This window comes from Heptranchias perlo, chromosome 19, assembly GCF_035084215.1.
Source record: "Heptranchias perlo isolate sHepPer1 chromosome 19, sHepPer1.hap1, whole genome shotgun sequence".
In the NCBI taxonomy this organism is placed as follows: Eukaryota; Metazoa; Chordata; class Chondrichthyes; order Hexanchiformes; family Hexanchidae; genus Heptranchias; species Heptranchias perlo.
In genome coordinates, this window is record NC_090343.1 from 12,756,963 (window position 1) to 12,784,484 (window position 27,522).

A 27,522-nucleotide genomic window follows, 5' to 3' on the forward strand; every position below is an offset into this window, starting at 1 on the left:
GGCCATTCAGCCCATCGAGCCCTTGCCAGCTCTTTGTAAGAGCAATCCAGTTAGTCCCATTCCCCCGCTCTTTCCCTGTAGCCCTGCAAATTTTTTCCCTTCAAGTATTTATCTTCCTTTTTGAAAGCCACGATTGAATCTGCTTCCACCACCCTTTCAGGCAGCACATTCCAGATCATAACTACTTGCTGCATAAAAAAGTTTTTAAAAAGTATTGAGGGATATGGATTCTATATGCAGTATTCCAGACGCGGTCTCACCAGGGCCAAATACAGTTTTAAACCAGCCTTTCTGGATTTAGTTAGGATCATAGGAACAGGAGTTGGCCATTCAGCCCTCGAGTGTTCTGCCATTCAATTTGATCATGGCTGATCTGTACAGCAACTCCATTTATATGTTATTCTGTTTGCTTTTACTTCAAAAAAAAGCCTGTGAACATTGTGCTGATATTTTTTTTTAGTGAACTGTTCACTAAAACCTCAAGATCTCTCTCTTGCTCGGATACATTGAGGATATTCTCATCTAGCACATAATCCACATCAGCCTTTGCTCCGCCAAATCTCATAACCTTGCATTTTCCTGTATTAAAATGGATTTGCCACTTCTCCACCCATTAATCGAGCTTATCAAGATCCTTTTGAATTTGTGCGCATTTATGTTCATCATTGCCATTGCTAACAATTTGGTATTGTCTACAAATTTGTACACAATTCCTTCCTCAATCGTTTCCAAACATTATAAACAACAGCGGCCCCAACACTGAACCTTGTGGCACTGCACTGGTAACCGGCTGACAACTAGATACTTGTCTATGCACTACTTCTCACTCATTGGCAAATGTTTCGTTGGCAGGCAACAATCAGTTTTAATATATTCCCATCTATCCATCTGGGCTTGGACCTTATGAAGTAGCCCATTATGTGGGAGTGTCAAATGCCTTCCTGAAATTCAGGTTGATAGCATCCACTGTCTCTCCCTTATCTACTAGATCTGTCATCTTCTCAGAAAAATCCAATAAATCAGTCAAGCATGACTTCCCACTCCTAAAACCATGTCTATCTCAGATTAGCTTATGCTTCTCAAGATGCTCCCTTGTTCCATCTCTCATGATACTTCCAAACACTTTCCCAACAGTGGAACTAAGGCTTATAGGTCTATAATTTGATGGCTCATCCCTCGCCCTTTTCTGAAGATGGAAGTACAATCATCTTAACCATAAAAAGGCACAGTTAACATTTGAAAGCCACATTTCTGTTGCAGCTACTGAAGTAAAACCATGGACCAGAATTTGCTGTCAAAATAACGTGAGGCTAATGGTGCTCACCGTTACTTATGCACAAAAGCTACAGCAACTTCAGGCGAGGGGCAGATGCGCGGTTAAACGCAGAAATCCAAAAAGTTGCTGTCCAAGATGCGCCGCTCCGCCGTTAGCTTCGTGAAAACGACATCTCGCTGTCTGCCTCACCATTGAAATGCATTGAATGGTGTGAAGTTACTGTATTTGCATGGTAGATATGCACTAAACTCGCCACAGAAAGTTAAGTCTTGTCCATCCCAGACTAAGTACTCTTTTAACAATGTGATAAGTGTTAATTACTGCCAGTCAACCTGTCTGGCACTGGACTATAACCCAGCACAGAGTCATCAGGAGAGGATGACAATTCCTCGTTCTCAGCAGTATTATTGTGGGGAAACACCATATTGGGCGGGGGGGGGGGAATAAACAGAAAATATGTGGAGGAGTCACTAAAGGCTGTTTTCACCAGCTGATCACTTTTCTGGAATTGCTCTACAACCCAGCTTGATAGGTATGGATCCAAACGAAGCTGTCTCCGGTATAAAACCCAAAGCTCATGTGGGAAAAAATTATTCGTATCCCCAATTTAGGCCAACCTCAATGGAAAGTGCTTCATACTGGTACACGTGCTCTTGTCAAACATTACAGACAGTAGCTGAGGAAGAGACAATACCTCAGACGAGCCCCTGGAATGGGATTTTGAAAGATATCCAAATATAGTGCATTTGTGGTTATGTGAAGCTTTGGTGATTTAAACTAATTATGTTAAGAGTACGACACTGATGAGAAACAATGCACTGGAGGATAAAGCACTTTTGCCCAGAGGCACACGTTGGGTTCCATGTGCCTATATCAGCTTCTTACAAAGCTACTCAAAATTCAGAAATTGAGTAAAACCTGCATTTTTCTATTGTTTTTCTTCCCTTCTCCTTGATAAATGTTAGAGAATGTGCAACACAGTTGTTTCCAGAACTCTTCATAACCCAGCACAGGAAAACAGCATTTTTAGTTCTTGCCAACTACTCTGCATTCAACATAGCTCCATCTAACGAAGGTCAAAAGTTTACAGAGTTTTTCAGAACCTAGAACAGCCAATCAAGAGAATAGCATAGTACTGCATACTTTGACCCTATTCAAAAGGAATTTTTTCTTTTTTTGTCTGGCTGTGGGCTCGATCTACAATTTGTTCAACATGCTGATTGTAGTTTTAAGGACTAAATGTATAAATGGTTGAGGCAATGGGGTTATAACTAACTTTTGCAAATAGATAATTCACAAGTTTCACAGTTTAGTGGAAAATAATTTAATTAAAATATTTGCATAATAATTAAGACTGAAAAAAATGACTGAACAAAAGCCATAGGAATTTCAAACATAAGTTAAAGATACAGTGGTTTAATTGCAGAAAGCCTAGTTTGCACCATCTGCTTCTAGGGCTGTTGATCATTATTCAATAACATGTCCCACAAGTTGCACTTACCATAAAAAAAAAGTGCATATTGACAAAAGACTACTTGTCCTGTATGACGGTGTGTTCTATATGGCAATTCTACACCACTGCCAAAATAACCCTGAAAAAAGTCTGACAATTTCAGCACTTCCAACCCAATGGGCACACTAGTTCTTTAATATAGACCTGTCCTAAATTAAGAGAAAGACCAAAAAAAGAATTTTCAGGAACTCTACCCCAATGTTGTTCTCTGTCCATTCTACCTCTAAATGCCTGCTCACTTCAGCTATTAGAGCAAGAATTACTACTGAGATTGAGATACTGCAACTATTCCATTAATTCACAGGAGATTGAAGAGATTTTTAAAGCTATGAAGGATTTTGATTGTGTGAATAGGGAAAGATTATTTCCCTATTCCTGGTTAGGAAGTCAATAACGAGGGTCATCCATTTAAAAGGGTTACTAAATGATGAAAGTGGTTAGGAGAAAATTCTTTATGCGGAAAGTTGTTCATAGAATCGCAGGCCCCGATATTAAAAGGGGGAGCAGACGGCGCACCCAGGGAGTCCAGGGACGTGGAGGCCCGGCCAATCTTAACGGCCAGGCCTCATTTCCCTAAATTTCATTGGAGTCCCGCCTTAACTCAGCCAGATGCACTACCTGGCAGGAACGGAAGATCGCTGGCTCGAGGCTGCAGCCGATGATGTCATCGGGCCTTGATCTACATATTTAAAGAAGTCCCTTCCAGCTTGGGACAGTGGTCTGCTCTAAAGAGCAGGTTAACATCAGGACACCGTGGTGTGGCAGTAGGATTGGAGGGGGTAAGTCGTTCCCCTCATTTTGACTGCCCCCTGCCCAGTTTCCACCAGTTGGGGAGCTAAAATTGGGGTCACAGAATCTTACAGCACAGGAGGCGGCCATTTGGCCCATCATGCCTATGCCAGCTCATTGTAACAGCTATCCAATTAGTCACACTCCCCTTCTCTTTCCCCATAGCACTGCAAATGTTTTCTTTTTAAGTATATATCCAATTCTCTTTTGAAAGAGACTACTGAATCTGCTTCCGCCACCCTTTCTGATAATGCATTCCGGATCCTAACACTCTTTGTAAAAAAAAAAATTCTCATCTCCCCTCTGGTTCGGTTGCCAATTAACTTAAATCTGTGTCATCTGGTTATCGACTCACCCACCAGTGGAAATAATTTCTCCTTACTACTCTATCAAAACCCCTCAATCTAGAACATCTTTATTAAATCTCCCCTTAACCTTTTCTGTTCTAAAGGAGAACAATCCCAGCTTCTCTAATCTCTCCACATAACTGAAGTCCCTCATCCCTAGCATTATTCTAATAAATCTTCTCTGCATCCTCCCCAAGGCCTTAACATCCTTCCTAAAGTGTGGTGTCTAGAATTGGATACAATACTCTAGCTGAAGCCTCCTCAATGGTTTATAAAGGTTAAGCATAACTTCTTTGCTTTTGTACTCTATGGGTGTGATTTTAAACCCCAAGAACGGGTGAGTGGGAGTTGAAAATAGTTGTTTTTTGGGTCGCAACCGTATCGCGGCTTTATCGTCGCCGCGCAAAAGTACAGGTTTCCCATTGGGCATGCAAGTCTGAAAATTTTGAGGTGGCGACCCAAAAAAAACTATTTTCAAGTCCCACCCATTCTTGGGGTTTAAAATCACCCCCTATTTATAAAGCCAAAGATCCCATATGCTTTAACAGTTTTATAAACTTGTCCTGCCACCTTCAAAAGATTCGTCTACAGAGCATGAAATGATTTACCACAATGATTGGTTGCGGCAGAGACCACAGCATCTTTTAAAGGAAGGGCATATGGGAAAAGAGTAGGATCGTGGGATTCAGTTTGGAATGCTCTAGCAAAGAGCTGGCACAGACAATGGGCAAAATGGGCTTCTACTGTGCTGTAATCTTATACAGTTCTTCTATGAGATGCATGGCTATCCCAATGGTGAATGAGAATCAAAACCAGATTCTCTATTAACAATAACAGGTTTCATTTTCTAGGAGCCATGAGAATTTTTCATATTCTTAAGGGAGTCCTGCATTTCAACAGCAATTCCTAACCCTCACTGACAGCAACAGCAGACAGTTTTGCTGACAGATCAAGCAAGTATGAAATAAGGCGACTTGGAATAAGGGAAGAAAAAATGCAAGTAGCTAAGTGGAATAAAGTCTCAGGTTGAATCTGTAGGGACTTGGGGAGCATAACAAGCAGAACAAACAAAAGAGAAGTAGATAGAAAACTGAATAAAAGAAAAACAAACAGAATAAAGAAAAAAGGCAAGAAGCAAAAGGATGGAGAAAAAGCAATTTGAGAATAAGTAAGCTAAATTTACAAATTTCGGTCTACCATAGATATCTGGTTCATTAGCATTAGTCGCTTCTGTAAGCGCCCCAAGCATTGTCCTTCTATGGGGGTTCATTTACACTGTCCTATATCTACTTGTACAAATGTGAAACCCAAGGAGCAATAATAAAGCCCCTTTGCAATCTGAACCCCATATTTGGTGTCTTTTGCACATGTATTTCCTCATTATCTCTGACACTAGATGAGGCAAAATTTGATTTGATTCGTAAACTTCTTTATTCCATAGCAATGTGAAATGGATACATCAGGCATGGTTAGAGTCACTTTGCTCACTCGGTATAACTTATGTTCACATAGTGGTACAATTTCTTTTTAAAACACATGCTATTCCATTTCGGTTGATCGTATTACTTAACTTCAACAGAATAACCTCTCTACATTCTGTCCTACAATCATAGGGAAGAACCACTGTCCCTTTACAACCTTTTGCTGCCTGCCTGTGCGGCCCCGTCTCCAAAAAACAGATTGACTTTTTGTGTATGTTCTGATTTTTAAAAGCCTCTCTCGCAGACCCACAGAGATCAAAGAGCTTTCCAACACCATGGTGCAAGGTGACTTTCTAAATATCCAGACAAGCTAACGAATCGCCTATTGTTTGGTCTATGGTAGAAACAAATTCCTGTTTACCACATTAACCATCTTTTATCGAGGTGCCTCTTCTTTTAAACTTATGAGAACGTACATTGCTTTTCAAACGCCCATCGTGAAAAGTATCTCTATTGAAATCTTTTCTGTGGTAAAATGGTTTTAAAAAATCCAAGAAAATGACATATCACCATCCCCCGGGTAGGTCCTTCACGACAGTCCAAAGGCGCGCTTGCCAGGACTTTGCGCTCCATGTCTGCCAATCCCCCTGGACCTAGGAAGCACACGCGCGATGTAGAAACCTGTCAGAGAGGCATGCAACCCATGTGCCGAGCATCTCTGACATATTGCACCGTCTACAGTTCCATATATCGCGTCGTGGGGTGAATATCTGCGCCATCTGGCGGACCACAATGACGGTACAAGCCTATGCGGCCAGTCCACTGCACACCTTCAGCTTCATCCTGGGATGGTTGCCAGGTGCTGTTCCTAGGTCCATCATGTCCATATGCCACTTACAGAAGGTAGCCACACCCCATAAATAGCATGTCCTGCCCCCAGCCAGGCAGTGTACTACATGGATTCCCATGTCTTCCGCCTTGAACAGGGAAGACACAAAAGGTTATTTTCTCCTGCATGCTGTGTGGTGTAGACCTGCTTCCTCAACACCCCACATCCTCCTTGATGGCTGAACACAATCCCTCAGGATAATATCCTTTTAAATTATTTGATGAGGGTGAGCTTTCTGCCTTTCTCTAAGCTCTTGGATATGGTTGGCAAGTTGAGTCTCCTCCAGCCCCTCGGTATATACTGCCCAGAGCTTCATGGACGATGAAACCTCTAGAAATGTGTAGCGTGTTAATGCTGCCACTCAACCCAGCAAGATCTCCGCCTGAAATCACTTCAGCCCTCAATTTCTTCCAGTGTGGGGAGCCCCAGGCCTCATGCAACTCAGTCAGCAGCTTCTGCAGCTACCTATGCTAGAGTAATGAGGCTGGTGCTGTGTTGCATCACCCTGATTTCCTTTTTCCTGAACTGCTTTTCTATAATGCTCTCTGTATTAACGTCATTCCTTATTAAAACATTGAACGGCATGGATAAATAAACTCCCAATTCAATGGCCCCTGTGTAACCAGAATATTTCAGTCAAATTCTGGCCACAGGTACTTCTGTGGTCATCCACAGCCCTGAAATGCAGGGAACTTTGCCAGGGAAGAAAGGGGAAAAAGAAAAAAAAAGCAACAGACTGGTTCTGCAACTACAGATTAAATTAAATAATCTTGCTTTGACATTGCACAAACATTTCAGCAGTTATACCACCTCCCAATCTTCTTTTCTCCAATCAAAACTTCAATTTGTGTGGATTTCATGACCATTTTCTACCACCTTTGTTATATTACAAGATGAAAATTTACTGCTGTGATCCTAAATCACCAATTCTGACCACTCCAGCAAAAACTGAAGTAATTCTGGCTATCAATAACAAAATAAAATCTTATCTAGCATTTTCACGTGCATCTGAAGATCCAACACAGATTAGTCATATCATGCTGGTCTAAAGAAATGCATCAGGTGAACAGTTTAATATCATAGCCCCAGCACCTGAATAGATTGCAGGTCACTCCACAATAATCCCAGGAAACAACAGCTGCACTGAGATCTGACAATTCATATCGCAAATTGAATGTCGATTTCTGCCAGGGCATTCCATTAGAGGAAAAAATGCAATTCAAAGCATTTCTGGAGTGCACTAATGGAATTATTACCAATAATAATGACAAGTGTAGATGAAATAAAGGAACCCAAAACTTTACAACATTTGGAATACATAAAACATCGAAAACTGCAGATAAACCCCCTCAAGAAAAAGTACTGAGCTAACAGTTCACATGTTCCTCAGCCTGATCTAAAAGACTTTTTCTAAAATACAAGACCAATGGAGATCTAACATTCACCCAAATATATACGAGCACTATTAGAGTAAAAGAATACTTGCCTTTAAAATGTATATTCTCTTTCCACCAGTATTTTTAAACTAATTTCTCATTTAAAATGATACCATACAGTGGCTAGCCATATATTTTAAAGTGCCACCCTCAACATATTCCAATCCTGAACACTGAAACAACAGGTAGGAGTTGCCTAACATTCCTTCTGCTCATTGTTTTCAATAAGTAGAATGGGTGTTGGGACCCAAGGGTGAGCACTAAATCATTCTTCATGAAGATGGCAGCGCTGGTTGAGAAGCCAGCTATTGCACAGAGAAGGGAAGGAGGATTTTTGGATAGATGCCCAAATATAAGGCCACTGTGGTACCTTCATCTGGAATATTCCTTCGCTAGGCATCAACTTGGAATTCAAATTCAGTTTCCACAAAGATGGCCAACATGAAATAATTTACAACTTGTAGGTATTCTAGAGAAAGCTATAGATCGTACAGGTATTGAATTACCTACATAGCAACAGTAACTGCAATTCAAAAGTAATTCATTGGCTCTGAAGCACTTTGGCAACTCCCAAAGACATGAAAAGGTACAATATGAAGTCAAGTTCTTTCCTTCGAATATCCTTATTTCAGGCTATTGGCCAGTGAGAATGTTTACCTGTGATTAACAAATCAACAGAAGCGTTAAAATTATTTTCTCACTAACTTAGACTGCAGTACTATAAATAAGGCCAACTGTTAACCACATTTTTTTCAAGTTTTTATAAAGGAAAAATAAAAACACAATTATGCAGAACATCAATTTTCATTTCATAACTGAAATGAGTACTTGCAAACGATTAGGTGAGGATTTAAAAGCACACAATCGAGTTTAAAAAAGTGCCAGCACATTACTGCCACCTCAGAGAAACAGCATTTTACTATTACAAATCTTCCAGAAGCATTGTAGAACATCACTTCAATGATAACCATTCACATAAGAGGTCTAAATAATCTTAAGAATTCCAAGTGCATAATTATTTTAGAAAAGTAATTTAAACAGCACTGTTATTGATCATCAAAACAGAAAATGCTGGAATGAAAGCAGGTCAATCAGGATAGGTTAACATTTCACGCATGATCCTTCAAGGGATATACCTGAAACATCAACTAATCTTTCCCATTCAGTACTCATCTGCTGTGTATTTCTGACATTTTCTATTTTTATTTCAGATGTCCAACATTCAGTTTTATATCTGCACTAATATCAACATCTGTTCACACTAAATATTAGCACCACTGGTACAGTGCTAGCACATTGTAAGCTATTATACTCATGTTACATAGCAAACCAAAAAGGACAAGAACAAGCAATTTTAAAAGTCATACCTTGAATTTAAGTTACTCATCCAAGCATGAACTCAGATTTTTAAATATAGAACAAATACCTAGTAATGAGTTCAAGGCTGGAGAACATCATAAACCTGGAGTTTCACTTAACTGCCTTCCGAACATCATCTGAGCCATAATACTAGTCTTCAACTCATTCCCTCTTACTACTCGTTTTAAAGAATATTTACTAAATTACTTGTAATTTTTTAAATGTCTTATCAACAACACAACAGGCATGAGACTAAGGTTACAACAGTAGAACGTATAGATTGATGACTGATTATGACAGGATTCCATTTGTCTTCCTTCAGTTGTGCATGGAGGGCTTTTTGAGGGGGGAAGGGATGAAAGAACAAGAGAATGAGGACAACCCAAAACCAATATTGCGCATGATGTAGTTAAACTTGCACTACCATGTATCCAAACAGGCAATACAATGAAAAAGTTTACATTTAAATGGATAGTCTTGATGGGCTGGCCACTTTTCTATATTAAAAATGCCAGCTAAGATGAAGAACATACACAATTACAGATGGCGATGAGTAAGCAATAAGGCTGTTATTTATTCTTCAGACCTAGACAAAGTACAGAAGTATGGCCCAAGTGGCTTAAGGATGTTATATGAACCTGGAGATTAACCTTCAGCCTCATATTTACTCTCTACCAGCTATGATTGTTGATAACATACTGCAGTTGCAACAATATGAGAACAATTTAAATGACAGTAATTTCAGCCAGCATTTTAACTGTGAAGGCAGTCTATTGCTGATATAATCTCTTCAGAATATGCTCCCACAATTCACAGGAAGATGTAATGGGAGAATTATTTTGCAGCTTTAAAGCAGAAATGTAAAAGGATTAAGAAACTAGTACACTTATTTTATCTGATGTTTACATCTTCAGTGTATGAACCCTCAGATAACAGGCCTAGCCAGTGCAATAGGAGACGTCTGGAGGGCTTGGTGAAAGGTTGGTTTACCTTTTCAATTTCCCAAGTACTGCTCTTTGGCCAAACAGACTCCAGTTCAATTAACATTGACAAGAAATCACAACTGATCGGTACAAACTTTGGTCTTAACCATTTTAAACATGTAAAATCCATGCTATTAAGAGTTAAAATTGGTCATCTTACCTCCACCAACTCCTGTTTGGGGGGTAAGATAGGATCATATTGAACTTGCAATCTCGCCTAACTAAGATAGTTTAAATAAAGTCTGTTTGAAAGATATAAACTTCAAGATAGTGATGGCAAAGACTGAGCTATCATATTAGATTCAGCCCACTTCACAGGTAAGTCCTCCTTCACTTTTTTTTTTAAAAAGTTTTAAAATCAAAAAAAATCTACAGAAGAAACCAGTATTTATTTATGGAGGATATGGAATTTGTTACTGTATTCAAAGAAGTACACAGGACATGAGCAAGGATTTTTGATATGTATACATAATTGACAATCAAGTGAATGAAATACCATACCCACTGCATGTCCCCAGAAATCAGGTCGGTGTGGCTCTTTTTCTTCGGCAAAACTCAGGTTCCATTAAATGCATGAACTTCAAGTGCTGAAGCAGTCCTGAAGGCTATGGCATTCTGGAACATAAAATCCACTAAAATTATAAAATGCTTTTTCTCCATACAGGTTCTCATCAATTCTCTAACTAATCATCGCTAAAACAGATCATCTGGTCATCACATTGCTGTTTGTGGAACCTTACGGGGCACAAATCGGCTGCCGCATTTCCTACATTACAACAGTGACTACTCTTCAAAAGTACTTCTTTGGCTGTAAGGCGCTTTGAGATGTCTCGAGGTCATGAAAGGCACAATATAAATCCAAGTTCTTTCTTTCCTTCACTACAAATCTGGATAGCTTACACTTGAAACCCAAAGACCATACTAAGCAGTCATTTAGCAGGTCAGGTCAGGCATACAAAGGACACTGGTTAATAAACAGAGATCTTCTTTGGGAAGCCGAACTTCATATTAAATCCCTACTTCAGTCTAATAACATTCGCTTCACAGCTGGAATAATTTATATTTGGTTCCAAAAGAATTACATCAAAGTTTGCACTGTAACATACCGGGACCATTATGTCCTGCCACAACTTAACCTAGTAATGGATGAATTTTAAAAAATAAAGTAAATGAAAGAAACCTGGCCATCTAGCTAGTCAGTTTAGATTTGCATATCTGAATACTTAAAACCAGTTCACTTCACCGACTGTCCAGACATGTGTTATTAATACAATTGGAACAAACAAGTGGTGCCATTGCAGAGATCTGGGACTAAAGGATGTCAGAATACATTAGCAAACAGTACTATTGCCATTAAGTGTGCGACCCAGTGCAAACAGCACTGCGACCGGTGCATTAGCAACCCGATCCTTACTTTTATGATTTGGTTACATTTGAAGATTTTCCTTCTTCCACTAACAATATCCTTGCTTTTATCAAGGTTACTTCAGCAACAATCTCTTTCTTTTATTGTTTCAGCAATCTCAATTGTTTCAGCCTAATATTAATACATTTATTTTGTTTGGTGCTTACTTAAAGGGAACTGCATATCATTTGAAAGGGAGGAAGGCATGATATCCTGCTCTTCATCTAGAAAGGACCCTCCATGCTACACCTAGGAAAAAATTACTTTTGCAATTTTTTTTTTTAAGATCAGTGTGTAGTTCAAATGTGCCCGTTGGTTTGCAATACATTAGTTGTAGTCACAATCACAAAGATATCTGTTTACTCACTACTAAAATCAGGACATCTTGAGAACTCAAGAGTACAATGTGGCTTGGCACAAAGGCAAGAGAGGTGGACACTGATCTTGTGGACCTGCACATGGATCTAAATAATGGAATGGTATATGTAGGCTGAATGGCCTTTTTAGATTTCTATCTTCTTTGGTTTCTTGTTCATGGAATTATTTTTTTAAAAAACAGTGCTAGCTTAAAGATCATGATAATATCCTCCATTAATGGAACCCTCCTCCATACTATGCATCTGCAAGAACACCAGATTTATAATCTTAGTGCTGTAATTCTATTACACACTTTACATTCACTAGTTTGAAGCCACTCCCATTTTGAAAATGTCTGCATTTAAACTTTCTTTCAGCCATCTTTAGGATGGTTAAGTGCAGGTGTTCAGCAGTCAAGCAACACTGACGGATGGATATCATTGTTAAACAGGGCTAGAGGTTTCCACCTTAAGGAACCAGAATTCAACAGTGAACTTTGCCAAGTTTAATTTTATTCACAACAGTAAATCCTGCAAATCAAAGGGGCACACTTTAAAATCACAAATGCCAGGACATGAGTCAGGAAAGCAACAATCATCTCTGGTTTTCCCCCAAGCCACATCACTCCCTGCCCCAAATCGTTCTTCAGCATAGCTGAACTCCCTCCTGGCTCATCAATAATGCAGATACATTCTCAAATTAAACTTGCTGCTTGTACAAGCATAAGATATGAAATTAAATACCAGTCACTTATATAATTTATATGTATATTACAGTAAACGCCTTTTGCTGTGACAAACTTACATGGGAAGGACTTTAAAGCAGGAAGGCTACAGAAAGTACTCTCCGCATAAAATATTTTACTACATGGATTATTTGAAATAAAGTGGAGACAAGACATCCTGGTTGTAGTAGGCATCTCAATTTACTCAGTTGTCGCTGTTAGCATCCAGACTCGCCATTTGGCATCTTCACTTGCACCCAGAGCCACGCTGATGGCACGTTTTATGAAGGTGGTCCGCGTACCTCCCAAAGTGACTCCATTTGTGTGGGACCCATCATTTTGGATTGGTTTCTAAAAGTTATTTCACAACCCTTCAAAATTAGTGACTGCTACAGAAAGTATTCTAGCTCTATGGTCAACGCGCACCTTTCAGTACAGTATCAGGGTGGGCTCTGCCTATCTCTGTAAATTGTAAACAATTTTACAACACCAAGTTATAGTCCAGCAATTTTATTTTAAATTCACAAGCTTTCGGAGACTTCCTCCTTCCTTCAGGAAGGAGGAAGTCTCCGAAAGCTTGTGAATTTAAAATAAAATTGCTGGACTATAACTTGGTGTTGTAAAATTGTTTACAATTGTCAACCCCAGTCCATCACCGGCATCTCCACATCATATCTCTGTAAACACAGTTGTGCTTCATAAGCAAGTCACTCTCTATCCCACTGGTCTCAGGTGAAATATGGATTTTAAAAGGAGCATGCTAGAACGAAGCTCTAAGATCAATTACTGGTTTTAGAAAACCTTGCAACACAATTGGCCTTTTTCACTGCAGTTCCAAGGCTCAGTGCTAATACAGTATGTGAAAGCTTTTAGCTAGCTTCAGCAACTCCCACCTCTGCAGCTCTTTACTTCAATTACAGTGCATAGACAAAAACATGAATTTTTTAAAAAAGTATATGTTAAATTTCACATGCAGTCACACTTTTGGGGCTTCTCCCTCACCTACTATGATGCTTAAAGAATATAGTACCAATTTAAAAAAATAATTTTGGAACTCAAGATTCTTTTTGCAACCATAAACAAGGTACAAGAGCGACAATGCAAGGAATTCAATTATCAGTAGAGGCAGACAATGGTCATTAATTTGGAATTAGTTCACACCAGAAAGGCTGTTCCAATCTAAGAAGTTAACTGTCTGACACAGAAGAAATATTAGCCAAAATTCTTTTAAACTTCTTAATTTAAAAAAAACGGTGATTACTGGTGGTAACATTTTCTACATTTTGGTGGGGATACACAGAGAAAATTCTGTAATGTACCTCAAGTCCAAAGGTGCTTGATACATTTCCCCCACTATATTTTACCTCAGTTGTTTTCTAGATTTCTCTTTTTGCCTGTGGATATACATAGCACTTATACATACTTTATTTTAAAAGATAATCTAACACATGAAAAGCTTTAGCTGCAGCATGCATACCCAGTTTGATTGATTGCTACCTAACAAAATTGCTGCAGAGATATTGCTAATCCTTTTAAAGCTACAGAACCCCAAATTGTGCACATGGATAAAAATCACTTAAAATATTAAAAAGCAGCAATTTACTAAAATGCAGCTCTTAAATATTACAAACACACATTAAAGAAATGGGGATGAGGAGAGAAGGGAGGCAAAGATTGCATTAACACTGTTTTCTCACAAACTGTGGTTTCAATCAAAGCATCAGAGTCATGTTACTGCCTCTCCCCCACATGATGTGGCGATGCCGGTGATGGACTGGGGTTGCGTCTCCCCCACATAACCAGTTAGGCTGCTCCCACCCTTAAGGCACATTGCTGTAACGATGGCAAGTGTGGGAGTTTGGGGGGGGGGGGGGGGGGGGGTGGAAAAAAAAAGGACTGTATTAGTGCAGTAAAGTGTTTTTATGAGGGTAGGATTAAGGCACAGTTCAGGAAGAGTATAGGAACTTCATTCAGCAGCTGGCTGTGCTGCAACTCACCTGCATGTGCTTAGGGCAGACGAGGGATGGATTCTTCCAATCCATGTCGCTGAGCTGCCTTGCTTTGATGATCAAAAATTCACCCCCACTCCACCCCCAAAAAAGTTACTTCAGTGTTAATTATCTTGCATGTTGACAGGAACTTGAACCGGTGGATAACCTGTCAACAACTGAGTTGGGCCTAAAAAGACCTTTTCCTTTGCAAGCACTCAACAGTGCCAAAAAAAAATGGAGTTCTGGTTTAGTACTGACCTTTTAGTTTAAAGATACAAAAATGTTGCACAAAATAAATTCAGTACATGTTAGGAAACATACTAAACTGTGTAACAACAAGTTTACTACAGAGATATCTAGATCATTTTACAAAGCTAATTGACTTCAGCCTCACTAATGCTGGCTTTGGGAACCACACAAAAATCTGATTTAGAATGTTAAGGACTGTCTATAATGATTATTTGTTTTTACAAAACTACAGAGAGCTCAGAGGGGTTATTTGTTACATATTAATAACTTATGACAATTATCTTTAAAGTACATTTTTTGGAGGGGTGTGAGCAAAAATATTTTTTTAAATAGCAATTATGGATTGATCCTTATACAAAAGGAGTTTAAACAGCTTCTCACATTGAGTGAAGTGTAAACAATGCTAGGATTTTGCAATATTCACCATTTAAAATTTGATGTGTAGATATTTTAGTTTCATGTACCATATCAGTAGATTACATTCATCTGCTTTGTGTCAAAGGTCATAGAATGGTTTGGGGGGGGGGGTCGGGTCACTGAGCTAGAGGTTATATCATCACCATCTCAGGATGGGGATAGTCATCAAGATTACTTGGGATTTTAAATCCAGTATCATAAGTATGAGTAAATTAACAAATCTGCGTAATAGAATCAGAAGAGGCTTTTTTTGGTCATCCATTAGTTAGATAGATCTGGTCAAACATCAACAATGCCCAGTACTGCAGTCCCGCAGTTCTTGTATTGGATTACTGAGTCAAAGAGGGTTAACTTAGTTCCAAGTTTCCATCGGCAGGCACGTCATCTTGAAGTCATCTCAACCCCAAGGAGATGCCAATTATGAGGAGTGACTATGGGCCGTAACTCTTGATAAAACCGCACGTTCCTTGAAATTACTTGCATATTAAATGATAATAACAGCCATTCCACTGCATTTTAAATTGGAACATAGGTGCCTGTTATGAACATTGCCTGACAAAAAAAATTCTTTCCTCTTGCCTATTTTCTCCCCCATTCCATCATCAAGGGCACAAGTTCCTTGCTGGTCACCCTTCAGTACCTCAATCGAATTGCCGTTCATGTGTGAGCTTCAACAGCGAATGTAGCAGGCATAGTATTACAACATGGAAATAGCCCATTCACCCAACCAGTCAGTGTTGGTGTTTGACCTCCACACAAGGCTACGGAGTGATTTGAACAAGCGGATGAAACTTTTCAAAATCGACGCAATGGTGGACCGGGAGCTAATGTCAGTCAGCGAGCACAGGGACAATGGGTGAACGAGATTTGGTGCAAGTTAGGATACAGGCAGCAGAGTTTTGGATGTGTTCAAGTTTACAGAGGGTGCAAGATGGGAGGCCGGTAAGGAGAGCATTGGAATAGTCGATTCTGGAGGTAACAAAAGCATGGATGAGGGTTTCAGCAGCAGATGGGCTGAGGCAGGGGCAGAGACGGATGATATTACGGAGGTGGATGTAGGCAGCCTTTGTGATATGGGTCGGAAGCTCAGCCCAAGGTCAACTAGGACGCCGGGGTTGCGAACAGTCTGGTTCAGCCTGAGATAGTGGCTAGGAAGGGGGGTGGAATCAGTGGCTAGGGAACAGAGTTTGTGGCGGGGGCTGAAGACAATGGCTTTGGTCTTCCCAACGTTTAATTGAATGAAATTTTGGCTTATTCAGGACTGAATGTCAGACAAGCAGTCAGACAGCACAAAGGCAGTGGAGAGGTCAAGAGAGGTGGCAGTGAGGTACGCTGATCACATCCAGCTCTACATGTGGAACGTGTTTTTCGATGATATCACAGAGAGGCAGTAAGTAGGTGAGAAATAGGAGGGCTAGATCCTTAAGGGATTCCAGAGGTAACGATGCGGGGGCAGTAAGAGAAGCTATTGCAGAAGATTCTCTGGCTACAACTGGCCAGGTAAGAGTGGAACCAGGCATGGCCAGTCCCACTCAGCTGGACAATGGAGGAACGGCATTGAACGAGGATAGTGTGGTCAACCGTGTCAAAAGCTGCAGACAGGTCGAGGAGGAATAGTGCACTACAGTCAGAATCATAGAAGATATCATTTGTGACTTTGATTAGGGCCGTTTCTGTGCTACAGCAGGGATGGAAACCTGATCGAAGAGGTTCAAACATGGAGCTACGGGAAAGATGGGCACGGATTTGGAAGGCAACAACACATTCAAGGATTACGTTTAATGTTTGGAGCGACTGAGCCATTGGGACTCTGCTGCATTTTTTTATGGTTGTTTAATATATGGAGTTTACAGAAACACAGTAAATAGATCCACATACCATATGCACCAGAGTAAATATGAAGCTTGATTCTTCATCTCGGATTCTCAATGTTAAAACAATCTCCTATTATTCAAAGACACCCAACTAATACACAAATCAAAAACATTTAGTCAGAAAAAAAAGCTGCAGAACCATCCGTCCCTACCCCATATTTTAAAGACTTGCATCCAACATAAAACAACTATCAAACATGAAGTACAGGTAAATTTGCCCAAATTATGAGGCAATCACAGGCAAACATACCGTAATTTGTAACATTCAAATATTTGAACAAAATTTTTGCTTTAGAATCCAATCCCCATTGTAAGTTTTATTTAAAAAAGTAACATTTGGTGCGCACCAAGATGTGTGAGTTCTGTACTGGAAAAAGAATGGAAAGTAGGAAATCGATTCAATTGCCAGTCTGCGCTGAACTTGGCCACCTAGTGATAGTGGTTAGATGCAAAGTAACGCTCCCCAAAAACAATGCCTCAATCTGAACCTTAACACTGTACACTAGAATCAGAGCGCAGAAAGCAGCCATTCGGCCCATCAAACCTGTAGTGGCTCTCTGAAAGAGTTACCAATTAGTCCCATTCCCCTGCTCTTTCCCCATAGCCCTGAAAATTTTCCTTTTTAAAGTAGAGATCCAATTCCCTTTTGAAAGTTACTTTTGAAACTGCTTTCACTACCCTTTCAGGCAATGCATTCCAATGGACCAAAAATTACATTTTCCATGTCCTTCACCAGCCACCCTTGTGGCCTCTCTACGTGATAATGCCCATTGCCAAATAGTGGGCCCATGCTCAATAGAAACTAACTTTGAGACAGCCTAAACCCATTTCACACAAGATTCTTGCAGCCAACAGAAAGGGTTGGTTGCTCAATTTGAACCCAGGTCCCAGAGGTGGAAGGACAGTATCTAACCAAATGCATTTACAAATAAATCCCTTTTGCCACTGCAAGTTTAGAATTAAAGCTTATTCTACAGAATTGTTGCATATAATCCTAAATGTTACCTCCCAGACATCTTGTAACTTTGTTTTGTGTGTTTAAACTGCTAGGCAAACATTTTCTGCAAAATTCCCTCTTAATTGATACCATTTCATGATGTCAGTGAAGAGTATTTTCTATAACCCATTCATGATGTATCTGTACAGATATCCCCCTTTATAACAAGATATGTTTTTTTTGATAATTTAAAACTTTAATGCTAGCTCCAGAGGGTTGAAGGACAAAATTGTTCTTTATAAAAGAGTTTGAGTTTAAGCACCTGGACCTTGATTCTGATCACTGAGGAAAAGTTTTTTTTAAATAAACTAAATATTTTTGAAATAATATTCCAGAGAATCAGAGGTTATAAACTCAGTGATATCTGATTCACCCTATACATATAAAATGATTAACGGTACAGCACTGCTGATAGAATACCCAACAAATGGTTCAGAAAAAGAAAGGAAAAAAGGAAAAGGAAAACTGAGGTCCTCAAGCAGTTATGTGATTGACTCTCACCAATTAGAACAGTACAAAAGAACGGTTGTTAACATATGTTCTGCTCGTGTGAGGAGTTCCAGTGGTACCTGTTTCCTAAACTTACTTGGAGAAATGTCAGTTCTAAGCCAGTTGGCAAATCACCTAAAAACAGAAAAGAGAGACTACAGCTATCACACTCAGACAAAACAAATAGACCTTAAAAAGCAATCCACTGCTCACAATGGCTGTTGTGGGAAATGGAAACATTTACACTGGTGCAGCAACTGCAAAAGCTGATGTGTCTCAAACTTTTCTGACTGGTTTGAAGGTTGAAGGAAAAAGGCAGGAGATAAATAGGAAGAAAATAAATATTAGCCGTAGTACAGTATGTAAGCTTAGTTCTATGGAGTCCCAATCCTTCAAAGTAGAGACATTACTGTAAACTGGCCACCCCAAGGAGAACGTAATTTCCTCCACTCAACAAGATCACATGGTACTACAAATTCTGCAAGTCTCCAAAAGGGCTCTCAAAGTTAACTCTTACCCTATTTAACAATCAGCAATTCCACAGTTTAAGTAAAGACGCACTACTCCTCCACTGTTTTTTTTTCCCCAACGTTGTAGACATTCATGGCACAGTTGCTCTCATACACATGCACAGACGTGTTCTTCCATAGTAGCTCTCCAACACAGTGTCTTATTTTAAGTTCGAGAGAACAAGGGAGTCTTAACATGAAATTACAGGCTTTTATTTCAACAAAAATTATAGGTTCTGCTGACCCAATTTAATATAATGTTGTGCTTTTGTACCAATCACTTCTGAACGCCCAGAAAGAATCCTGTCTCCAGACAGGACTGAGTAAGCTGCCACTAAATGATTGACCTTAAACACGCAACAAAGCTAGCAGTGTTGCAAATTCCAACTTGGTCTGAGTTCACTTGGGACTGTACTGCTGTCAGGTTGGATCTACTGAACTAAATCTGTGCGTGTAAAAAAATAACACAAGTTATCTTGAAGAACCACGATTTGTAACACTCCACAATAATCTCTAGAGGAAAATTTTCCTTCACAAATTTTTAAAATTTCCTTTTGTAACTTAGTTTATTTTATTTTCATTCTCTATATTTCTGAAGTTCTTAAGAAAAATCCACTGGAAACACCACCACTCCCAACCGACCCCCACCTGCCTTTGGCTGAATGTCACACTGCTCCAGTCTCACACTCTGATGAAGAGTCAAAATTAGCATTCAACACTAAAAGTGGTTTACTGTTCTAAACTGTTGTTTGCTAACAAGACACAAAATAAGTGTTTGAATGTCTCCAGAAGAAATTGCCATACAAAAATTACACAGCACTGAATAGAAAGGGTATGCAAGATAAAACAGAGGAGTTGGGGTTGTGCTGAGATAAGAGAAAAAAAAATCAGCACAGATGTTAATAATCAGCATATTTAACCTGAAAAGGTGCAATGAAGCATTACACAAAATTGTCCTTGGAATGTTAAAAATCCTTGAGTTATACCACAAATTTTTACTGCAAGTGAGCAGCTACTGCACTAGATCTGCAACCTTCTCTGGACACAAACATCAAGTCACAAATAAATACAGTACTTGTTCATCACCTTATCACAACACCTGAATAAAGTTCCTTAGGGAAGTGTGAAATAAAAACAGAAAATGCTGGAAACACTCAGCAGGACAGGCAGCATCTATGGCGAGAGGAACGTAAACCTAACATGTGGGTGTTTGGCTCCATTCTGATTCTTGTCTTCACCAGTGAACTGGTGGATGTCATTTAAAAAAATGTTTTCTTTGTTGATGGTGCCACTCTTCAAAATAGCTATTCTCATGGAATTCCAGAAAATGATCCCCAAAGAGTCCACATCTTAAAAACAGAACTTGACTGATTGGGTCATTATAAATTAGTGTGCTTAATTGTAAATGGATGGAATTGTGGAATGCAATAAAAAAATCCCAAAACAACCCCATGTAATAAACACAAAATTTAGCTCATCATAGAACAGTGACTCCAAGTACCATCCCCATTTGAAAGACAAGCAGTAGCTGAAATAACTGCAGAAAGGTACTGACAGATTTGAATAGTAAGTACATTGTCTTCAATGCTGAGAAGATTAGGTCAGTAACTGTCAAGGTGCACAAATAAATTGCTCACCTATCTAGACTGTAGGTGTTGCAAACTCTCTTCAACCACAAACATTCAGCTCCTTGGTTTGATAATCAAAACTGATTTATACTGGGACAAACAAGCTCAGGTCTAATTATTTGCCTCACCATTACAGGGTATATAGTAGCCATGTTCGATAGACTTTAACTTAGCTCTGCTGCAGGACTCAGTACATCCCAAAGCCAAGCAGACTAGTGGTTTGGCACTCCATGCCAAAGTTTATCCACTTTTAAATAGGGGAAATGCAGCTGAATTGTCAATCCTCCACAAAGTTATTGTAGCAGCAAAAGCATCACATGTCCATTATGCAGGTCAATATCTTGGATAGTATGTCCCCCGGGATCATTTTCACTTTGAAATGAAATAATGAGACAAGCAGAAAGGATACAAAATACCAACATCCATGTATAGTGCCCCATAGCACATTATATATATTTTTAAAGACTTAAAATTCCTGACACAGTTTCCTGTTAACAAGATCACAGACACCTCCCACCCCACCCGACAAGACTTTGAAACCCATTAAATTCTATTAATTAGAGCTGAACCAAAAATTCTTCTGGGACTTTGACATTCTGAATATCCAAGTTTAATCCTTTTGGGTTAATGTGCATTTAAAGATAGGGAGTGGAAAGTACAATTCCGGCCAGAGTGAGGGAAGTAGGGTCAGTAACAGCTCAAAACCTGGAATATAACCATCAGAAGCTCATTAAACTAACAAAGTGTTTAAGTTCTGAAGCTTTGTTCTAGCCCTACTCAAACATACAAAACAAGAACTATTGAGCTAATAGTTCTTTGATATAGCAAAAGCTGTGCTGCAGTCCTTTTCACTTCCTGAAGTTCCAGCCAAACTGGGCGTTTCTTCTTTAAATTAAAAACCAAGACATGTTAGATGATACTGTTCTGGTTTGAAACCCAAATCAGTATTTGCTTACAGCAATACGTCCTTTTAATACACATATTTGTGGGTTAGAAATTACAGCAGATACAGAAGAAATAATGATGGCCCACAATAAGTATCACCATTTTTATTTTTTTTTGTTAGGTGCACAAGGTGCAGCACAACAGAGATTGTTGAGCCACAAACAATCCCAACCCTTGGACAGGAAATCAACTCACCCTTTGGGCTTATGTAACATTTGCTGTGGTGCCTTGCCTATCCCACTAATCCCCATTTTTAAGCTACTTAATTTCTTCTATTCTTATGTCTCCCACATGACACACCATTCCCCAGCTGAAAGGTTGGCAAGTGACCTGGTTTCAGGCCTTTACCAAATGTCCCAATTTAATTTGGGAACTAGAATTGCAATAGAGCAGCATGATGTTACTTCCTGCCAATTTTCCAGGTTGTGCATTTTGCAAAGATTGGCTCAAATGTAACAATGACAGAGGATTGGAAGTAAGGCGGGTGGGGTGCCCTCTCAGTCACAGGTGGTGAAAGGCCTTACGAAATCAATAAGAGTGAGGGAAGGGGGGGAAAAAAGGGAGGGATTCATGCTCTCAGCAAAAAAAAAATCAATCACTTTCCAACTTAAAAAGTTCTTCGAACACTGGTGGTACAGATTCAGACCAATTACAACCAATGGACTTAAGGTTTTGGCAAAGACACGTTACTGCAATTGGAAAGATTGCGATTTCAAATGTGCTACCACCACTTCTATTTCAAATGGTGAATTTATTGTACAGTACAGCTTTTATCCATAAATTGTGCCTTTTTAAAATTCTGTTCATTTTTGGAACTTCTGGTCGCAAAAATTCAATGATAAAAAACCCTTCTCTAAAGTCTGTGAATGACCCAAAGTAAACTTTTATGTCCTATTAAAGTTCTAAAATGTTTGCCAAACAGAGAACACACGTTTAAAGTAACCGCCACAGAAAAAAAATTGGTGCCATGCCCAGTTTGTTGCTTCTAAGCATTTGACATCTGCAAACAGGAGCTAGTTCAGGCAGTTCTTCAGTCGTGCAGTGCGCGTGCCAAAATGAGCTGCTTATGGAGACTGAAGGCCAAATCGCGCTTTGGTAAACTATGAAGTTTCGTTAATTTTTAAAAGAATCATATCTGGAATCCGCTTAGCTTTGAGCTGCTGAATGTACACCTAGAATTGTTCCCCCCCACCTCAAAATTCAAAGTAGGGATTCAGAAACTTGACATGTTATATGTCGCACTGTTCATCAGTTCACTTACAGGGGAACAGCATTCTACAATTCACCAGTGGTGGGCGTTGTGCACAACATACACCAATGAAGGGTCAAAAGTTTACAGTGTTTTTATTTTCACCTTTCAGCATCCAATCAGAAAGAGAGGTTACATTAACTGAACTTCATCTTACGCCAAGCAATTAACCCCTTGAGTACCCTTTAAGATTGAGGATATAGAAAACAGGACTGAAATTGTTGGAAAATTAACTGCGGCAACACCCTTAACTCACTAACTGAACTTTAGACATACTCAAACAGAAGACTTAAAAATTACCATGGTTTTAACATTTTTTTGCAAAACTCTCTCACTAAGAATTTTGCGAACTAGATTGAACAAGCACTTCAGTCTCTCTTCTGAAACAATTTTTAATTGCATTATTGTGCCAGCGGCACAATTCAAGTAAGACAGATTCCTTGAAATTAGAACTTACAACTGCCTAGACAGGAAAATTTGCTAACTCCAACAAACTCAGGAATTATATTCAAATCAGCAGAATGTTTTCTCTGTGGTGTGTTCTTAATATGTGGAATAACAAAAAAAGTGGAAATCGTGTAAGTACATCACAGTTCTCTGCAGCTCTGCACCATACTGGCTTCCCAAAAACACAATTAAAAGTTCCAGCTTCAATCAAGAGCCTGCATATACCACAAAGCTGAGCAAATCCAACTGACAAAGTCTACAGAATGCCACACTTCACTGACTAGTGGTGTCCATACAACATGACTAGCCTGGTGGGATAGGAACAAAAGTGAAGAGCCATCACAATATATAAAATTACATTCTGTGCCCGTTATCCACAAATTTGCTCATAAGTCATGTGTTAAACCCTAACTGGGATATAACATTTACAGTTGCTACAAAAAAGACAGACATTGACCAGGAGCTAAACTGGCCCAGTCGTAACACCACCATGGATGCAAGACCAGGACAAAAGCTGGGTACGCTGATGAATGGCTCATCTCCTGACCATTCAGTGCTTTTCCACCATCTACAGGCTCAACTCAAGAATATGATTGAATACTTTAAGTTTGCCTGGAAGGGTAAAACACTGAAGAATCTTGGCACATCGGAACAAAGCAGTCTGAGTGGCGCCGCTGCCACTAGACTGTATCCATCCCCTCCACCATCGATGCATTGTGGCTGCAGTATATACGATCTATAGGATGCATTGCAGCAACTCACCAAACTTACTTCGACAGCACCTCCCAGCCCCATGACCTCTATCGCCAGAAAGGACAAAAGCAGCAACATCTTGGGAACACCGTCAACTCCAAATCACAGGCCATGCTGATCTAGATATATATTGCTGTTCCATGATTATCATAGTAAAACATCTCGAAACAGTTTGGGACTGGAAGTTAGGGGAGAAAAGGAGACTGGCAAAGAGAGGCCAGGAGATGGCTGGGGGAGGGAAGGGGGTGTCAGAGACTAGGAAATGGGGATCAGGGGCAAGAGGAAGACTAGGGAATGGGGACTTGAACAGGAGGGAGAAAAAGATCGGGGAATAGAGTAGGCATAGCACCAGCATTTCTTGCACAGCCGGGAGCAGCAGCAGCAACATGGTGAGTGGGAGGGGTGCGAAGGGAACATGCAGTAAACCGGTGAGTGAAACCTGGGGACTTCAATGTGGGCAAATAGTGAAAGATCGTTTCCACTGGTAGGCGAATGGGTATCAAGGGGACGGAGACTGAGCGTTCACACTGCATGCAAGGGGTTGCACACCCTGGTTTTACATCACAAACTTCAACACATGGAGGAGTGAGATGCAGGAGGGCCGAGTATGGGCTGGCAGCAGCCCACAGTAATGCTGTGGAATTGGGAGGAGCATTCCTGCTCCTCCGTCCTCCATTTAAGGGCCACTGTTTAGGTTGCTGTAGAACTGTAAAAGCTAGTTGGAGCTTGCATGGTACATGCTCCACCTTGTTTTCCATGCATTTTACACAAGGGTCCTGAAACAGGCGCAGTATACTTCTTTACATATTTAAATTGATCCAATGCTGCTTTCAGACAGTGAGCACCAATATGGCGACAGATATGCCGCCTGCACAGATTAGATGCAGGACTTCATGCCCAGAAATTGATATACAATCCACCTGTTTTATGCCCAAAAAAGGCAGAACCCAGGCCAATTTCTATCCCAGTGTATCCAAATAACTTTTGCTGAATGTGGCTCACGCCAAGTGCCAGAATGTTAGATCAGGCCCACCATGTAAATTGAGTTTGACACCTCTGTGCTTAATGATCAGGGTTCTGATCAATATCAGAAGTGGATCCAGGCCAATCTGCTGTTCACCAAGGGCCAATTTCCAAACAGATAAATGAATTAATATGTATTTATGACAGTATCACACCAGTGTAATTTCCAGATTACAGTGAACAGGGATGAGCATGCTATCTGACTAAAACATCAATTTACCTAAAAACCTATAACAGTTTCAACTGTAGACATGCTAAAGCAATTAAATTTGTAATCCAATTTTGGACAATTGCATTAATGTTTGGGGGGAAAGCCAGAAAAGTTCTGTACTCAATGTATACATATTTTTTTAAAACATACATACAAACAGAACCTCGAGGCTTTAAAAAGGATATTTAAAAAACGTTCACCATTCTTAATCATCAGTTTAAAGGATGACCAGAATTTAAGGGGTGGGGAGAGAAAAGAGAGAGAGAAAAGAAGGGGGGGGGTCACTTCTGCAGGTGTCCAATGCTCAAAAGGATATTTAACAAACATGCTTCAAGCAAACCTCACCATGATGATCTTTTCTCAGAGCATGCAATTATACTGCCACTTTCCTGTTGACATGAAGCAGTTATATGTGCATTCAGTGACAAAATAACTCAGCAAACTACCAACTACACTAAAACTGTTAGGTGTGAAGCTACCTCACATTGGTTTGACGTTGCATCCATGCAGTGTAATTCTACCTTTAGTCACAACAGAAGCTCTACTGCAGTACATAAAAAAGTTCAAACTTGATAAGATTTACTCTTAACAATTCCTTGCAAATCTTTAACGTTTATGCTAGAGAATGTATAAATTTTGAAAAAAATCTTCAACTCATTGTTGCCCACTGTAGCTTTTCCCTAGCTCCATAATCTCCTCCAGCCTTACAACCCTTGGAGATCTCTGTGCTCCTCCAATTCTGGCCTCTTGTGCATCCCCGATTTTGATCGCTCCGCCATTGGCAGCCGTGCCTTCAGCTGCCTAGGCCCTGAGCTCTGGAATTCCCTCCATAAACCTCTCTCCTCCTTAAAGATGCTCCTTAAAACCTACCTCTTTGACCCCTGTCCTAATAGCTCATATGACTGTCAAATTTTGTCTGATAACGCTCCTGTGAAGCACCTTGGAACATTTTACTACATTAAAGGCGACACATAAATGCAAGTTCTTGTTGTTTTAACATCACTAAGAAATCGGTGCAGCATGGCAATCATGTGCCTTATATTCTAATTCTGCTGAGCCAAAATATCTGCTTGGAACATTAAATGATTAGAGGTCTGGTGCCACACCAAGACTCCAAGTTGGCCTAGATCTACTAAATATCCAGATCCAAGATCCAAACCAATCGAAATCCAAATCACCAAACATACATGGGGTTGCACTCTCAAATCCCACATGCAAGTAAAAATGGCTGCCTTCCCCCAGCCACTTTTCTACCCAACCATAATCTGTCAGGCCCTTTGCAGCAGTTTTCCCCTATTTAGCTTCCAACTATGTGGGAACAGACAACCATATACATACAAACACCTCTATATGCACTATTTACAATCTCTAGTCCTTAGATCAATATGTAATTTCTACCAAATTCATCATTAAATAGGGCAATAGTCATTGTTTAGGATTCAACTTCTCTAACTAAAAAATTCTGGTTTTCGTGACTATTATGTAGTTTTGGTGAATTTTAAAAATAAATTCTACCTGCCAATTGATGAGCAACTTTCAGCAGTATTACTCAGTGGTAATCTACTTTTAACAAATTGTGTATTGCACATAAACTTTTAAATATAGATATTCATTGCAACCAAGGTCACTTGCTATTGCAGTCCCAGGAAAAGCAGGCTAAATGGCACAACATTCTCAGATATATGTTCCCTTTAGGAATGTTATCAACTTTAAATTAAAAGCAGAATTCCAAATAAATCATTAACCTAATTGCTGCTGGAGTTAAACTTAAAAGTACAATGGTTTTGAAATTCATGCAGTCCCCACACTAGGCACTTTACTTTTGTCTAGTTTATTTTCAGTAACCTCGCATTCAACTTTCACTTAAATTTCATTTTAAGTTAAAAACTATGATATGAATGATAACTTGCCTAAGACTTCCAACCACTCAAACAGGGTGTACTGCATAAAATAGCCCATGACTCATATGGAATCAAGGGCCTCACTGCAGGGGGCTTAATATAAATCGTTAAGTGGCTATATTTCACAGTGAATGAATATACAGAGCAAGAGTTATGATTAGATTCAACTACTTTAATCAGTACTACTTATCTTTATATAATTCTACAAAGCAAAGAACATACCACACTTCCCCCACATCAGTAGGTTGTCTTGCTTGGCTTAAACAAGGAGCCTTCTAACTGTTCCTCCAGAATTTCTGACTTAGAGCATGCCTAAATCTTTCACAGTTCTGTTTAAAAG

At 39.7% G+C, this 27,522-nt stretch overlaps 1 protein-coding gene across 3 annotated transcripts in view; it reads right to left on the bottom strand.

Moving 5' to 3' along the window:
• The window catches only part of LOC137335164 (nuclear receptor coactivator 3-like), a 172,655-nt gene that overhangs the window by 103,186 nt on the left and 41,947 nt on the right, over positions 1–27,522 (bottom strand). For 2 of the 3 annotated variants that reach the window (XM_068000326.1, XM_068000325.1), the window contains exon 2: positions 10,515–10,628. The exons of the other annotated variant lie outside the window; for it this stretch is intronic. The gene's annotated coding sequence lies outside the window, so the exon portion shown is untranslated. The remainder of the gene's footprint in view (positions 1–10,514; positions 10,629–27,522) is intronic. 3 annotated transcript variants of the gene reach the window in all.